This window comes from Miscanthus floridulus, chromosome 11, assembly GCF_019320115.1.
Source record: "Miscanthus floridulus cultivar M001 chromosome 11, ASM1932011v1, whole genome shotgun sequence".
NCBI lineage: Eukaryota > Viridiplantae > Streptophyta > Magnoliopsida > Poales > Poaceae > Miscanthus > Miscanthus floridulus.
This window is the reverse complement of record NC_089590.1, coordinates 91009083-91026230: the sequence shown is the minus strand read 5'-3', so window position 1 is coordinate 91026230 and position 17148 is coordinate 91009083. Positions and strand designations below refer to the sequence as shown.

The window sequence follows — 17148 nt, the reverse complement described above, 5'->3', positions numbered from 1 at the left end:
AAGGTGCAGAGGGCCGGCGGCTACACCCTTCACGTACGCCAAGACCGGCAGTCCCTCTACATCCCGGCCCAGCTGTCCTCGTCCAACCGTCGTTGGTATGACAGCTGGTTCTACCTCCGTAACGACGGCGGAGGACTTCCCCCTTATACCGGGCGGGTTGTAGAGAGTCAACCAGAGAAATGGGGATACGGCGTCGTCAAGGTCGATCAGCCTAGGCTAGAACCGCTCTTGAGGGCCTTGGGGAAGCTGCGTGACCACGGCCTTTCGGCGGCTGTGGTCGTGGCGGCTTTTCACCGCCGGAGGGTGTTGCCGCTGATGGCCCGGCGGCGGCGGTTGTTCGAGATGACGCCGGGCGATCCGATCGCTGGTGTTAAGATGTCCGCCTTCGCCCTTACCGACGACGAGATCCTGCGTCGGGTGAGAGAGGCGGTAGACGGGAAGCCGAAGATTGACGATCTGATGCCGTTCCCGATGCACCCATCACGGGGGTATGTCTCGCTGGTAAGTTGGATGTCGTCGAGGCTTTCGCGGTCTTCTTGTTTTTCGTTTTCCTTTTTTCTTTTTTGTCTGTTGTCTTACTTTGTTGTTCCCGTAGGGGATAAGAGACGTGCGAGGCTCCCCGCCGCCCGTTCCCGAGGATGCCCGGCGGCGGTCCATGAACAGGGCGCGTGCCGAGGAGGAGAAGAAGAAGAAAGATGCCAAGGAGGCGAAGCGCACGAAGAAGCTCCTTGCGCGCGAAAAGCTGGACGCCCGTCGCCGGCATCAGAAGCTCGATGGTCTCCTGTTGGAGCCGTCTCCCTCGTTGTCGATGTCGGATTCTTCGGGCGACGTCGACGGGCGCGAGGTGGGGACGGCCTGCCTGGAACACCTCCCCGACATTAGGGAGATGGTGCCCGGGGCGCCGGCAAGGAGCCTGATGCTCCTAGGAGGAGGAGGTGTCCCGGGGCCGGTGGCGGCTCGTCCCGGGGCTGAGGCCGACACACCCGAGGCGCGGGTGTTGGAGGAGCGTGCCGTCAGCCCGATGGGTTCGACGGTGGAGGTGGAGCCGGCGACGGTGGGGGTGACCCCCTTGTCTCCGCGAAGGGTCGAGGAGGTGCCGGGGCCCGACGGAGGCCAGCTGGCGCCGGTGGTCACCGAGGCCGCGCTGCTGCCACCACCACCACCGTTGCAGAGGAGACTGGCGGTGTTGAAGCGACTGCATCCCCGTTCATGGTAAGCGTTTTTTCTGGTGGAGTACGTACTACTTCTTGTCTGCCCCTTGGTCGCGTGCTGACCTTGGGGGTGTCTTTGCTTCCAGCCAGACGCATCTGGTGGAAGATCCTCCCTTGGCGCCCCGTAAGGCGCTCAAGGTGAATGTTAGCTCCTCTGCCCATCAGGCAGCAGAGGCGCAGGCTGGCATGCAGCGTGGCGCGGCGTCGGGCGGGGCCGTTTCGGAGGAGGCGGCTGCCCAGGAAAAGGGTGCCGAGGCAGCCGCGGAGCGAGTGGAGGAGGAGGAGCCCACGCCTCGCGACGTCGCGGGTCTTGGGGCGAAGGAGGCTGGGGCGTCCATTATTGCCGAGGCCGTTGAGGGTGAGGCCGGAGCCCCCGAGACCTCTGAAGCCAGGGCGGTGGACGCCGGGGCCGCCGAGGTAGAGATGGCGGAGGCCAGAGCCCCCGGGTCCGTCGAGGCTGAGGCGATGGAGGTGGAGACGGAGCAAATTTTGGCGCCGCCCCTGGTTCAGACAATCTCGTCTGATGATTCTTCCCGAGGGAAGGAGGCAGCGGACGTCGAGGAGGCCAGTACCGCGGAGCAGCCGGTCCCAGATCCCGCCGAGGGGAGTTCGGCCCTTGCCCGGCTACGGCCCGAGCCCCGTGGGTGGAACTTCCCGCGTGTTTTCTGGCGGAGCCAGGCTGATCCCGAGGGGGAGCCTGTGTTCGCCCTTGAAGATATCACAGAGGGGGGCGGTGGGATACCCTCGAGCAGTACCGCCAACTGGCAGTGCGGTCACTACAGACGGCGATGACTATTATGGGACGGGACTTGCCCGGTGTTACCCAGGTAAGTACCTTCCTCTCCCGTGCCGAGTTGTTTTCTCTTCGAGTTCCCTCGCAGCGTTTTGACGCGCGTTTCTTACCTTTATAGGAGCTCGAGACCCGGTCCCTTGGGAAATCGGTGTTCCTACGAAGGGAGAGGGATATCTGGGACCAGCTCCGGCGGTAGAGGGGCCTACTCGCCGACGCCCAGGGGCTTTTGTCAGCGCGGAGTGCGGAGGTGGAGGACCTCCGCCTTCGTTGTGCTGACCTTCAGGCCGAGTTGGTCACGGCTAAGGGGCAGGCTGCCCCCTTGGAGGCGAAGATCAAGGAACTGGAGGAGGAGCGAGACTCCTTCAGGTCTCGGGCCCAAGAAGCGACGGCCTCTGCGAAGGCCACAGCCGGGCAGCTGGGTGCGGAGCAGAGCGAGCATCAGGCGACAAGAGTCGCCTTGGCAGAGGTTACCAAGGTGGCCGAGGCCTCTCGGGTCGAGGCCCTAGCCTGGAAGAACAAGGCCGAGGGTGAGTTCCGCTGAACCGTGTTCCTTGTTCCACTTGTTCTGGTTCGCGTTTGACTCCTGACCCTTCGTTGCGACGTAGATCTGAAAAAAGAAGCTTCCCAGGCGGCTGAGGCCTCCGTCGCAGCGCAAGCGGCACTGGATGCTGAGGTCCAGGAGCACGAGGCATTACGTAGCGCTGTCCGTACCGCCTGCGAGGCCCTGGACGTCGAGGAGGTCCAATCAGCCAGCTCCCTTGGGAGCCGCCTGATTGCGTTGAGCGGCCGCGTCCGCGAGAGGCTCCGGGGGGCTTTGCACACGGGTGTCAAGCGTGCCCTGGCCGTCGTCTCTTCGCACTATGCCATCAACCTCGAGGCTGTCAGCGATGGCTATGTATTGCCAGAAGATGACGAGGAGGCTGATGCGGAGGTCGTGAAGCTGTTGGAGGCGGCCGAGGCACCTGGCACAGCGCTGGCTGGTCTGTTTGAAGAAGAGGTGGTCCCTCCCGCGCCGGCCACCGATCCTTGAGCTTTGACCTGGGCCAAAAGGGGCCATGTAACCGGATTGAGTTAGTTGTTATATCGTGACGTTTTTGTGGCTATTGAGGCCTTTTAAAGTATTTGCGTATGTGCGTCTTTTAACCGTTTTCTGTTCTACTTCCAAGCCTGTGCCCTCTGTCTCGATCTTGGGAACCCACAAAGAAATCCCTCGGTACCTAAGCCATCCTTCGGCGAAGGGTGGTGAGGGAGCTGCCGTAGCCCAGAGGCGTAGGCCGTTCTCACGACTCGACCGGCCCTTTGGCCTCCAGACAACTTTTGGTCTTTGGGTTTCTTGTGGAGGTCCCGTCGGAGCGTAAGAGAGTTTGGCGTAAATTTTTTTTTGAAAGATCATTAACAAACGGTGTTCGAGACTCGGGGAGTTTCGGGACTTTAGGGGGTTTCCCCTATTTGGCCCCCGAGGGAGGCTCGGCTTTGTAGAGGCAGGGCCGAGTCTCCCTTATAGCGCTATTGTGACATCGAGCCCCTATCTCTGCATAGAGCCTGCTCGGAGCCTACGCTGTCCTTTGGGTGAAAAGGTGGTGAGGGAGCTGCCGTAGCCCAGAGGCGTGGGCCGTTCTCACGGCTCGGCTAGCCTTTTCGCCTTTGAGACGTTCGTACGGTCCTTAGGTTCTATACGATCGACCTGTCTATAAGGGGGTTCCTCGAAAGATTATAACAACTAAGAACGCTTTCTTTATTGTATTTCGAGGAACAATGTAAACAACGTTTGGAAATTTAAGGGTAGAAGCGACGTAGCTGTTCTATGTTCTAAGCGTTTGCGAAGATTTCGCCCTTCTCGTTGGCCAACTTGTAGGTCCCGGGCTTCAGCACTTGAGCGATGATGTACGGCCCTTCCCAGGGTGGGGTCAGCTTGTGGCGGCCCTTGTTGCTCTGCCTCCGTCTCAGCACCAGGTCGCCCACCTTCCCAGGGTGGGGTCAGCTTGTGGCGGCCCTTGTCTAGTGGAAGTGTCAAATTCTATCGGTGTGTTCGTCTCTCCTCGGTCCCCCTAGAAATGGCCCCGGTGCCTCCCTTTTATACTCTAAGGGAGACCTGGGACCATACATAGATTGCTACATAGCGCTTCTGTAAACGGGGTGGCATGTCCGAGCCCTGTAGCCGGCCACTGTCGTGGTATGGTCGATGGAGTGGCCCTGTCCTTGTCGTGCAGAAGTGACGCGCCGGTCATACTCGATCTTGTGCGTCGTGGGGCTCCAGTACAGTTTGATGCAGGACATGGCGGGCGACGTGCTGGTCACCGTGCAATGACGTCGTAGGGAGCAGCGGCCCTGCAGACGCCGAGACCGAGCCATCGTGGGGGGCTCGGCGGACGTGGATCTTCAGGCTGCCGAGCCCCTGAAGCAAACTGCCGAGGCCTTGGGGGAGTTATTGGACCTGGGTACTGATTCCGAGGCCACAGTAGCCCAGACGTGGCTCCCCATGCTGCGCTGTCCTTGGAGCAGGAGTTGGCAGCTCAGTGAGGCATGGGTGTCAGCCATGTGCATAATGGTTAGCACAGTGGCGGGTAACCCCTGCCCAGTCCGGGCGACGTGCGGGTCATCGTGTGATGACGTCGTGGGGAGCTGTGGCTCCGCAGGTGCCGAGGCCAAACCATCGCAGGGGGCCCCGGCGGACGTGGGTCCTCAGGCTGCCGAGCCCCTGAAGCAAACTGCCGAGGCCTTGGAGGGAATTATTGGTCCTGGGTACTGATTTCGAGGCCACAGTAGCCCAGACGTGGCTCCCCATGCTGCGTTGTCCTTGGAGTAGGAGTTGGCAGCTTAGTGAGGCATGGGCGTCAGCCATGTGCATAGTGGTTAGCACAGTGGCGGGTAACCCCTGCCCCGTCCTGCTTCCTGTCCTGTCGGCCACTCTGCTATACTGTGCCGAGCGTGCGGCCGATGTCAGGGGCAGCAGTTGGCTGAGTTAATGCGACACGACGTTTTGTCAGAGGGACGGGAGAAGGAAGAGGCAGCGGAGTGCTGCCGAGCCCGCCTCGCGCGAGACGGAGGGTCAGTGGCCCGGCCGAGGCCTTCGGCGGGGAGTCGCTCGAGGTCAGTGGTGAGGGGGCCTCGGGCGAGTCGGAGAACTAGTCGAGGCCAGCGGTGTGGGGGGCCTCGGGCGAGTCGGAGAACCAGTCGAGGCCAGCGGTGTTTTAGCTGGTTCCGATCTTTACGAAGTCTAAGTAGTCGTTTTTTAGGTCTTACTTAGGGTGCCCCTTCTCACGGCATCCGACACTCACGCTACCGAAAATCCTAAGCATAACAGCTACTCGACCTATGCTAATATGACTCATAGGTAGGTATATCTATGCATGTAGTTTCCATAAAATGCCTGTAACATAAATGCACATCACACACACACACACACACACATATATATATTATATATATATATATATATAATAATCATTTAAAATAAAGGTTATGCACCTGGGTTTGCCATGGGCAGATAGGTGTCAACAAAGTCAGCAACTGATGGCTCTGGGGCTCCCTCCTGTACGAGAATCTCCTCCTCGTACTCCTTGATGATCTCCTCATACTCCTGCTCACCTGTAGGCACGAACTCTACCAACTCATTATCCATGCATAAAATGATGATGCAACACTTAGTATTACGGCAACAACAACTCTTAAAATAAGAATGCATCTATCAAACTACGGCCCTATTCGACTTACCCCATATTCAGCTTATTCGGCTTCTTTTTTTCAGCCGGAACAGTGTTTTTCTCTCACAACAATTTAGCCGGAACAATATTTTTCAGCCAGTTTCAGCTAAGTTTCAGACCAGCGAACGGGGCCTACTAAGCTAGCTCTATCGACCAAGACACTAAGCTACCTATCATTACCACTAAACAGATATGAAACATTGCATGTATCACCTTAGCAACTAAAGGCATCTTTATTCTTAATATCGATTTACTATCTATATAATAAAACAAAGAGTACTAGCTACCATATTTACCAACCAATTCTCATGTTACAAAAATTACAGTGAGCACATAATAATCTAATGAACTTACTATAAAAAATTTCATGGCTAAAGCAATTACCAATTTACCACAAAAATTCCTACAATTATTAATCTAAATAATGTTAAGCTTTCCTAAATGAATTAATGAGTCTACCATTATCGTAGATAACTGTAAACTAACCACGTCAACAGATAGATCACATTTTTGTGAATCTACCAAATTTTATTTCACTATTTTTGGACACCTACAAAATTTACTATAATTTTCCAAAGATTAGCTCAAAACCAAATTGGAAAAGCATTTACTAATTCTCTGGAAAAAGGAAACTGAATTCAACCCGCGCGGCCCATGCACGTGCGATCCGCGGCGTAGCCCACACAGGGCGTGGCCCAACCGCGCGGCAACGGCCCACGACGGGGAGGCCCGCACACGCCTATATTTTTGCGAAACGACCTTGAGCTACCTGTGATTTCCCCCAGGGTTCGTAGCACTATTCCTACAGTCAGCGTTAAAGCAAACTATCCCTCGGAACAATCCATCTTTACCATGGCTAGATCCTTGGGCACCCGCGCGCGCACCGGCTCGACGGCGATGGCACTGAGCGGTCACGCCGGCCAACCTAGCCCCTCCCCACCCTCTCTATGGGGCTAATGCTCACCTAGATGCAAACACGAAGCAGTGGGCGATGAAGAGATGAACGGGGACACGGTCAGGAGCTCCCTCCACGGCAGCAGACATCCTGCGATGACGGCAACCCATGTTCCCGTGAGCCAAGGCACAACCAAGGTGAAAGAACCATAGGATGGGCATCCGCAACTCACCCCAAAGCTACATGTGGTGATGGCCTGATAGGGGATGGAACGGGTGAGTCCGGCCACGCGCACATGGCAAGCACCGCGACGGACTGTGGTGGCACGACCGTGTTAGCGGTGTCGGGAAGGCAGTAGCAGTGCAAGTGGGGTGCACACGTCAAGGAGGATTGCGAGGCAGGGCTGGGGGTGCAACCAACTTGGCTCAGGATGACAGGGTGGGTAGTGCCCCACGACAACGGCGGCTTAGCCTTTAATGGCCCGACGGCGGACGTCCAGCTCCAAATTGGAGCTTGCCAAGGCGCGATTGGACACAGTGCGGGCTCGGTTGGCTAGCAAGCTTGAAGACGGAGTTGGGGGTGCACTGAATTGAATGGACATGACCTATCCATGCTGGATTGAAGGCGCGACCTGGCTGGCCCGGGCAACAGAGGAGGGAGGGAAAAAGGGGATGGGTCCGGCTGCTTGTCCAAGCTTTTGCGGAACGTGGCGGCAGCACATGCGCAAGCACTGTGAGCCAACGCAGTCAGGAGGGGGCGTACCCGTGTGCGGGCGATGGTAGCGCAGCAGCGCGACCGTGGTGCCGTTAATGGCGAAACGACATGCGCGTGACCTCGGCATGCCCACATGCACGAATTCGTGACGACAACGACGTAGAGGCGCGGGCGGACACGACGACAGCGTGCTGTGGCATGACGGTGACAGCGCGGCGCAGCACGGTGATGGGACGGTGGTGGCGTAGAGGCGCAGGCGGACGCGACGCAACGCAAGGCAACGGCAATGACCCGGCGAGGTAGGCAGCCAGGCAGCCTGGCGACAGCGGACCGCCCAGGGCATCGGGCCCGCTGAGCGCGGCGATGCGTGGTGCGGGAGTGTGCGTGCTCTGCTCGTGCAACACGTGCCTGGGCGCGGCAACGGCGATGCGGAGCCTGCGCGGTGGTGTGCGTGTGTGCGTGCGTTGGGCAAGCCGGTGCTGCGACGTCGAGTGCCGAGGCACGGTGACCGCGCCTAGTCGTTGAAACCGGCCGGAAACATGCCATGCACGCTTCTTAAAGCGTCCCAAAAATCCAATTCATTGATTGAAACGCCAAACCACTTTTTCTATACTCAAGAGGGCATGTTAGGCTACTAAAAGAAGCCCTAAAACCACACCACTCCTTAACCCGATTCTTCTATAAAAATTACCAAACCTAGCTTTGTCAAACCATTTTTCAGACTTACGAAATCGACTAAGTCTTAATCGGATTCGCGTCAAATTCAATTTCCAACCTATTAGACCAGTTAGCTAGTGAATTCATTATTTGACCACATGTATTTCATCGTCATCTATATGGTTTGTACTTCTAACTTTATTAAAATTCCGTATATACGTTCAATAAAAATTTGCGAACATCCTTACTTGATAATTTCATAAGTCGCGAACAACCTTTCGTTATGCATTTCCGCTGGTCGTTTTAAGTTACGTAAATTGATTTACACCCTATATTACATATATTAACATATAAATATGATGCTGATGTAGTGTTTTAGTAAACGATTTATAGGGTAACACCGAGGGTGTTACATCAAACATAGTGTGGAATTTTTTTAACTCTACAAACTCTAGAATTATAAGGTGCAACAAAAATAGTTGTCTTTATTATCTTTGATAATGACATATTGACAAATACATAATAGATACAAGAGCATTTTGGGTTATCTTTTATATAATGACAGTGGTGGGTAATTATCAACCTATCTATGGGCACTCTGATTTTATTTTCTTCAGCTAACATGGTAATTTCTAGGCATTGACTATTAACATTGAGTGTTCTTTAGGTTGTTGACCAAGTACTCAAATAATCGATGACAAATTTTGACTGTATTTTTACTATATATAGGACAATTTGTTATGCAATCTAGAGCACACCTCAAATTCTCATATATTTACCTCTCAAAACAAATTAGAACTTGAATTTTTATGTAATTATTGTTGATTGCAGGGTTATCAAGAGGTATGCAAAGTTTAATTTCAGAATTTAAGAACTCCTATACATGATTTTTAGGATTGTTATTAGTGTATCCCACAATGTATCTTAAATCTGTTTAGGTAATAAGGCAGTATGCTATGACTTACTATGAAGCAGGTAATAAATAATAAGCCAACAACTATTTATGAGTCTACTTTAGTGTCAATTGAAAAACCAATATATTCTGATGTTATATGGCAGCGGCATGATAGCTTGCTTTGAATGTGCAGGAATTAGGGCGTGTTTGGTTCTTTAGTCGCTCCTAAAATTCATGTCACATCGAATGTTTAGATACTAATAAAGAGTATTAAATATAGATTAATTACAAAACCAATTACATAGATGGGGGCTAATTCGCGAGAAAATTTTTTAAGCCTAATTAATTTGTTATTAGCATATGTTTACTGTAGCACCACGTTGTTAAATCATGGACTAATTAGGCTTAAAAGATTCATCTCGTAAATTAGTCGTAAGTTATATAATTAGTTTCATAATTAGTCTATATTTAATACTCTATGTATGTGTCCAAATATTCGATGTGACAGAAATTTTAGGCGGCCCTGTAGAAACCAAACACCCCCTTAGTTAATTGTACTGTAACTTTATAATAAGTATATGGGAATGTTTTAACTAGTAACCAAAATGAAACCCTTGCAAAAGTTAGTAGTTTCTACAAGAAGAATACTACGGTATTGGCAGTACGTAAATACTAATTACAGTAGGTGTGTGTATATATACCATACAAGCCAAGGAGGGTCAAACTCGTCGTCGACCTCATCTCGCTCTTTTCCATCTACGAATCAATGGGGGACGCTGGCAGGATGAACGCAACGGTGATGTTGTTTGTGGTGTTGCTCTTTGGGTGCTTCCTAGCTTCTGTTCACTGTATGCACTATATATGTTCCTATATTTATTTCCATCATTTCCTTTATAAGAGTAGCTTGCTGTGCTCTGTTATATTGATAAAAAAATATTATAATGTGATATTTGTAGGTGGGGGAGGGAATCAGGTTGAGAGTTCAAGAAGAAACTATACTTTCGCAACCAATCATACTTTGGCAGATGTTCCGAACAAGAGTGGTGGTAACAATAGGAAGCTTGTTCTTTACTTTTGTGAGAAGGAAACATGTATCGATGGCGAGACGTGCTACTGCTGCACTGAATATCAGCGCTACTGCCTTGGATCTTTGGAGGAGTGCAGGCAAGTGTGTGGGAAATGCAACCCCAAATGCCCATCGTCGTTACCGTTGCTATCAAATGTTCATCGACGTCAATAGGCGACATTGCTCAGCTAGATTTGACGTTCTCTCAAAGAATAAAAGTATTTCCTCGGTCAAAAAAGAAGAAGAATAAAAGTCTTGTCTTTTAAGGAGTAGGAGTATTATGGAGTACTCCCTCTGTCCCTATTTTAGAGTCGTTTTAGCCTTCACTCAGGTACATGTAAGATTCCTTGAATTTGGATGGAAGCTCACCTAGATGCATGCATAATGCTTTGAACGGGGATAGCTAGAAGCACAGCTAGGACGACTTTGAGATAGGGACGGAGGGAGTAATTATTTTGGATCTTGAGGTCCAAGAGCCAGCCGGACCCACCATGTGCACTGTAAAAGATGCTGATAATAGGCAGTCGTGCTTTATTTTGTTTCTTATTGTGCTCCGTCGAGAGACAAATTCATATGTTTGTACGTGGGCCTTAGAAGGGTGGTTCCATTGTCTGTCAATCTCTTTGTCTCTGTAGACGCTTGTGGGAGGAAGAAAATGTTCTTTATATTTCAAATTCAGGCAAATTACGGATTATTTTAATCAAGAAATTAACAATGACTATCGTGATAAATATGTGCAGGTGTAATCTTGTTTCCACGCATTTCACAGATGCGTTAATTACATAAATGAACATAATGACCAAATATGCACCCCGAGGGCACATACAACGGGCGTGTTAGCCGTCGTCTCTGGATGGTAGTTTTGCAAAATACCCCCCATTCGCTACCGTAAATGAGGACAGAGAGCGAAGCCGTCGCGTCGTGAGACGACGGCGAGCGCTCGTGCTTGTCAGTGTTTCGAACAAACACCGGCTAGTGAATTTATAATTGTTGCACGTTATGCTCGTATGGTGTATTAAAGGACACAAGGTTTATACTGGTTCGGGCAGAATGTCCCTACGTCCAGTCCGCTGCTGCTCATGTTATTAGTACCAAAAAAAGTTCATAGCAGGAGGTACAAATGGTCGAGAGAGGGACAGGTCTCAAGTCTCTGATGGAAAGGTCGAAAGGACGCCAAGAGCTCGGTTGCTGCTTTGCTGTGTGTTGTGTGTTATCTGTCGAAAACGATCGATCAAAAGTCGGTCCCTTTAGTGGGGTGTCCTGCCCTCCCATTTTATAGACCAAGGGGGGGCAGGGGTTACAGATAGGAGAAAGAGAAAAAATCAAAGGTAGAGAAGGTCCTTCGGGAGAGTCGGGTCTTCCTTTTCCCGTGTGTCTGCCCTGCTAACATGGCAGACCGTGTCGGGGATGGCATGTTCGCTGATCCTTATAGGGCCGTGCCCTGGCCTCTGTCAGCAAGTGGGTGTGTCCCACCCTACGTCGGCGGATGGTGCGGCGTGTCAGAGGGCCAAGCTGCGACCCATTGGGGAGTAGACGGGGAAGTGACCCTACGTCCATCACTGTAGGTGATGTGAATTCTGTCTTGGATCATAGTGGTTGTCGCATGCTTGTGTTAGTATTCGCGTCCGAGGGCTGATGGCGGCGCCTACAACACTGTGGGACAAAAGTCGGCGCCTACAATACTGTTTGGGCACTGTTAGGTCAGAAAGGGCTTAAAGCGCCCGTCCCATCGTATCCTGACGGTGCCTTCCTACAGGCGTATAGGGCATGGCCCTCGATACTATGGTTGACTCGAATCTCCTATAGTACCCTATGCTCGTCTTTATGAAGGATCATGATGCAGTCGTTGGGCGAGACGAAGCTAGCCCTCAGTCATTGGGTGAGGCGGAGCCTACCTTCGGACTCGGGTGAGGCGGGGCTAGCCCTCAGCCATCGGGCGAGGTGGAGCCCGCCCTCAGACGTTGAGCGAGGCTGAGCATGCCCTTAGCCATCGGGTGAGGCAAAGTCTAGCCCTCGGGCATCGGGCGAGGCAGAGCCTGCCCTCGGACATCGGGTGAGGCGGTGCCAGCCCTTAGCCATCGGGCGAGGCGGAGTCTAGCCCTCAGGGGTCGGGCGAGGCGGGACCAATCTTCCGTTGTTCAGGTAAGAAGCGCAGTAGCGTTCTTGTCTGACCGAAAGTGTCAACGTTCGATGGTTATTAGTTCCACCTCACTGGGTACCCTGGTATTAGGTCCTCGATAGTAGCCCCTGAGCCCCCGAGTGATTCGGGCAGAATCGCTCGGGGGGTGTTTTGATTCGCTAGAGGGTGCATGCGAGCGCACCCGACGGGTGTAGTCCCCGAGCCCTTGGGTGATTCGGGCAGAATCGGCTGGGGGGTATTTTGATTCGCTAGAGGGTGCACGCGAGCGCACCCAACGGGTGTAGCCTCCGAGCCCTCAGGTGATTCGGGCAGAATCGGCCAGGGGGTAATTTCGGACCCTTCACAGGTAAGGTTGTGAGATTCAGTTTTTATCAACTAGATAGTTTTAAAGGAACCCTGGTATCCCGTTCGCGGGGATTTTGTCTAGGGTGAGCCTGGCTGGGGCTCGACTATGGATCGAGGCTCCACTGATGCTCGTGTACCTGAGCCCTGGTCGCTCGTGGGCCCATCCCTCATTGGGGCAGTCATCAAAGCTGTCGGGCTGGCCCTTGGACTCCTAGGCCTAGGTGAGCTAGAGAAGAAGCTTTTTAACCCGTGTCCCCTCTGTGAGAAAAGAGTCCGGTCCACTTGGGAAGGCGAACCGTCCGACGTGGTTTTGGTGGGAAAGGATAGGGATCGCGGGCGCGTATCCCATGATGTGACGCGGCGGTGTGTCGTGGTAGGCTCGGAGATTGAGGCGGATGGTTGCTCTTCTCGCATCCGTCGCCCCTATAAAACCACAGGGTTCGCCCCCAGGGTTCCATACTTTGCCTCCTCGCCTTTGTATCTACAACCTCTGTCACCAATTGCCTGAGCCTCTTGCACTCGTATTGCTGCCGCCGTCAAGCTCGCATCTGCATTGCAGCCGCCGTTGAGCTTGCATCCACCCCCTTTCCCATTGTTTCAATGGAGCCGTGGTGTAGATCCAACATTACCCCTCAACGCCTGGAGGGTCTCGTCCGCTGTGGCCTCCTTTGCCTGTTGTCCGCCATCGAGGAGTGGCAGCTGCCTGGTGATGAGGATGAGCCGTCGCCGCTCGAAGGATACGTCATGTCCTTTGCTCTCTTCCATGAGCGGGGATTAGCCGTACCTGCTCATAAGTTAGTTTGGGGGCTATTAGATTACTATCTGGTGGAGTTGCAGCACCTTAATCCCAATGGGGTCCAACATATTGCGGTGTTCGTCGCCCTATGTGAGGGGTTCTTAGGGATTAAATATGCAACCTGAGGCCACATACAACGCGTGTACTAGCCGTCGTCTCCGGATGGTAGTTTTGCAAAAATACCCCCATTCGCTACCGTAAATGGGCGTGTCGTGAGACGACGGTGAGCGTTCATGCCCATCGGTGTTTCAAACAAACACCAGCTAGTGCATTTATAATTATTGTGCGTTAGGCTCGAATGGTGTACTAAAGGACACAAGATTTATACTGGTTCGGGCAGAATGTCCCTACGCCCAGTCCGCTGCTGCTCATGTTATTAATACTGAAAATGTTCATAGTAGAGGGTATAAATGGTCGAGAGAGGGACAGGTCCTAAGTCTCTGATGGAAAGGTCAAAAGGACGCCAAGAGCTCGGTTGCTGCTTGGCTGTGTGTTGTGTGTTATCTATCGAAAACGATCGATCAAAAGTCGGTCCCTTTAGTGGGGTGCCCTGCCCTTCATTTTATAGACCAAGGGGGAGCAGGGGTTACAGATGGGAGAAAGAGAAAAAAAACCAATGGTAGAGAAGGTCCTTTGGGGGAGTCAGGTCTTCCTTTTCCTATGTGCCTGTCCTGCTAACATGGCAGACCATGTTAGGGATGGCATGTTTGCTGATCCTTATAGGGCTGTGCCCTAGCCTCTGTCAGCAAGTGGGTACGTCCCATCCTACGCTGGCGGATGGTGCGGCGTGTTAGAGGGCCAAGCTATGACCCTTCGAGGAATAGATGGGGAAGTGACCCTACGTCCATCACTATAGGTGATATGAATTATGTCTTGGATCATAGTGGTTGTCGCATTCTTATGTTAGTATTCATGTCCGAGGGCTGATGGTGGCGCCTACAACATTGTGGGACAAAAGTCGGCGCCTACAACACTGTCCGGGCACTGTTAGGTCGGAAAGGGCTTAAAGCACCCATCCTATCGTATCCTGATGGTGCCTTCCTACAGGCGTACAGGGCATGGCTCTTGATACTACGGTTGACTCGAATATCCTGTCATACCCTATGCTCGTCTTTATGAAGGATCAGGGTGCAGTCGTTGGGCGAGGCAGAGCTAACCCTCAGTTGTCGAGCAAGGCGGAGCCTGCCCTCGGACGTCGGGCGAGGCGGGGCTAGCCCTCAACCGCCAGGCGAGGCGGAGCCTACCCTTAGCCATCGAGCGAGGCGGAGTCTAGCCCTCAGGGGTCGGGTGAGGCGGAGCCTGCCCTCGAATGTCGGGCGAGGCGGTGCCAGCCCTTAGCTATCAAGCGAGGTAGAGTCTAGCCCTCGGGGGTTGGGCGAGGCGGGACCAATCTTCTGTCGTTCGGGTAAGAAGCGCAGTAGCGTTCTTGTCTGATCGGAAGTGTCAACATTCGATGGTTATTAGTTCCACCTCACTGGGTACCCCATTATTAGGTCCCTAGCAGTAGCCCCTGAGCCTCCAAGTGATTTGGGTAGAATTGCTCGGGGGGTGTTTTGATTCACTAGAGGGTGCACGCGAGCGCACCCAACAGGTGTAGCCCTCGAGCCCCCTGGGTGATTCAAGCAGAATTGGTCGGGGGGTATTTTGATTCACCAGAGGGTGCGCACGAGCGCACCCGACGGGTGTAGCCCCTGAGCCCCTGGGTGATTCAGGCAGAATCGACCGCGGGGTAATTTTGGGCCCTTCGCAGGTAAGGTTGTGAGATTCGGTTTTTGTCAACTAGATAGTTTTAAGGGAACCCTGGTATCTCATTTGTGGGATTTTGTCTAGGGTTAGCCTGGCTGGGGCTCAACTGTAGATCGAGGCTCCCTTGATGCTCGTGTACCTAAGCCCTGGTCGCTCGTGGGCCCATCTCTCGTTGAGGCGACCATCAAGGCTGTTGGCCCAGCCCTAGGACTCCTGGGCCCAGGCAGGCAGGAGAAGAAGCTTTTTGACCCGTGTCCCCCTCTATGGGAAAAGAGTCTGGTTCGCTTGGGAAGGCGAACCGTCTAGCGCAGTTTTGGTGGGAAAGGATAGGGATCATGGGCGCGTATCCCACGACGTGACGTAGTGGTGTGTTGTGGTAGGCTCAGAGATCAAGGCGGATGGTTGCTCTTCTCGCATCTGTCACCCCTATAAAACCATGGGGTTCGCCCCCAGGGTTCCGTACTTCACCTCCTCGCCTTTGTATCTACAACCTCCGTCACCAATCACCTAAGCCTCTCGCACCTGTATTGCTGCCACCGTCAAGCTCACTATCGGCATTGTCCTTGACTTCATATATCTGGTGTCGGGACATCCTCCAATGCGCCTAGAACCGAGGTTCATTGATTTCATAAGTTCCCCTTTCCCGTGCCTTCTTTTCACTTGAATTTCTAACCCCTTGATGCTGACCTTAGGATAGCGGGACCAGCCGAAGAGACTCATCCTCGGGGATAGCCCAACTCTACTGCCGAAGGACCGCATCCTGGCAGCAGCGAATCATACCACAGCCAAGTGGGATAAGAGGATGAGGGAGCTCAAGAAGAAGAAGATGCTATGGAAGCAGCAAGCACGAGATCGAGGAGAGGAGACAGGTAGTGACGACAATGACAATGACATCAATGAGTTTCATGAGGTAGTTGCTGATGTGGATTGGGATGTCCTAGAGGGCGAAGATTCATTGATAGGCACCCAATTGTCCACGTAGGGACCCTTCCCATTCCATGTGGGGAAGTGAGTCTGTGAGGCCGATAGAGGCGGGCCAAACCATCAGCCCATCCTCGGGGCCGGTGGGAGCCGGTGGATCCGCCACTACACCTGGGGTGCCAACGGAGGATCGGTGGATAGGGGGAGGTGGATCTACCACCCCTAAGGTGCTGATGGAGAGGGGTGGCTCTACTGCCATGCCCCACGAGCCGATAGGGGTAGGTGGATCTACCGCCACGCTCGAGGTATCGACAGAGAGGGGTGGCTCTGCCGCTATGCCCTCGGAAACAAGGGAGGCGAGCCCCTCTGCCCGAGAGCAGGGGGCAGGCTCGAAGCAGTCCCACCCAAACGAGTTGGGGTAGGAAACTAGGGGTTTGTCCCCAAAACATCCCTACCGCCCAACAACGCTGGAGTAAGTCACCAATTCCTCTATTTTTCCTGTTTTCGGTTTTTTAGTGTGACCTTATGCCTTTTTACTTTTTGTACTCTTGCGACAGGGTTATTCCTTGGCACTGGCGCCCAAGAAGAGTGCCGCTCTTTAGGCGGAATGGGTGTCATCGCTTGACATTGCTCCTGTTTCGGGTAGGAGCGGAGCTAATGTTGTGGCCTCATTGGTCGGTCAGGCGCCGCCAGCGGTGGTGCTCGTGCCCTCGGTGGGTCAGGTGAGAGCCGAGGCTGAGGAAGCACCCTCAATGGTCACTGAGCAGACAACGACAGAGGTGACTCCACCACCTATGTTGGAGGGGATGGAGCCACCGCCTATGCTTGTGACGCCTCCTATGGTGAGTGCGGCGTCACAAGTTGAGCCCCCGGCATTGCAAGCGGAGGTGCCCGCGATCGCGCCAAGTCAGGAGCAGCCGGATGTAGCCACGGTGGTGTCTGAGGGAGCAGCGCAATCCGTGCCACTAACGGCCCTAGCGGCGATGCCCGAGGTGGGCTAGACAAAGGAGGGCACGACCGAAGGGTAACTGGGTGTAGTGGTGGTGGTGGAGAGAATCAACGGGGGGTTGCCTACATGGGGTGAGCCACTGCTCTAGTGGATGGTGCCTCAGGACCTAATGTCGACTCTCTTCTCACTCAACGATGCTTCCAAGAGCATGGAGCGGGAGCGTCTCGACATTGGGTTCTTGGCCATGATGGATGCCTTAAGCCAGGCCAGGGGCATCCTGCATGACATCATTGTTCCCACTGGCTGGGTATGCGCT

At 53.4% G+C, this 17148-nt stretch overlaps 1 long non-coding RNA gene across 2 annotated transcripts in view; it reads right to left on the bottom strand.

Moving 5' to 3' along the window:
* LOC136491165 (uncharacterized) overlaps positions 1-17148 on the bottom strand; it is a 40511-nt gene that overhangs the window by 5046 nt on the left and 18317 nt on the right. For both annotated transcript variants that reach the window (XR_010767962.1, XR_010767963.1), the window contains exon 4: positions 5473-5592. This is a non-coding gene — a long non-coding RNA (uncharacterized lncRNA). The remainder of the gene's footprint in view (positions 1-5472; positions 5593-17148) is intronic.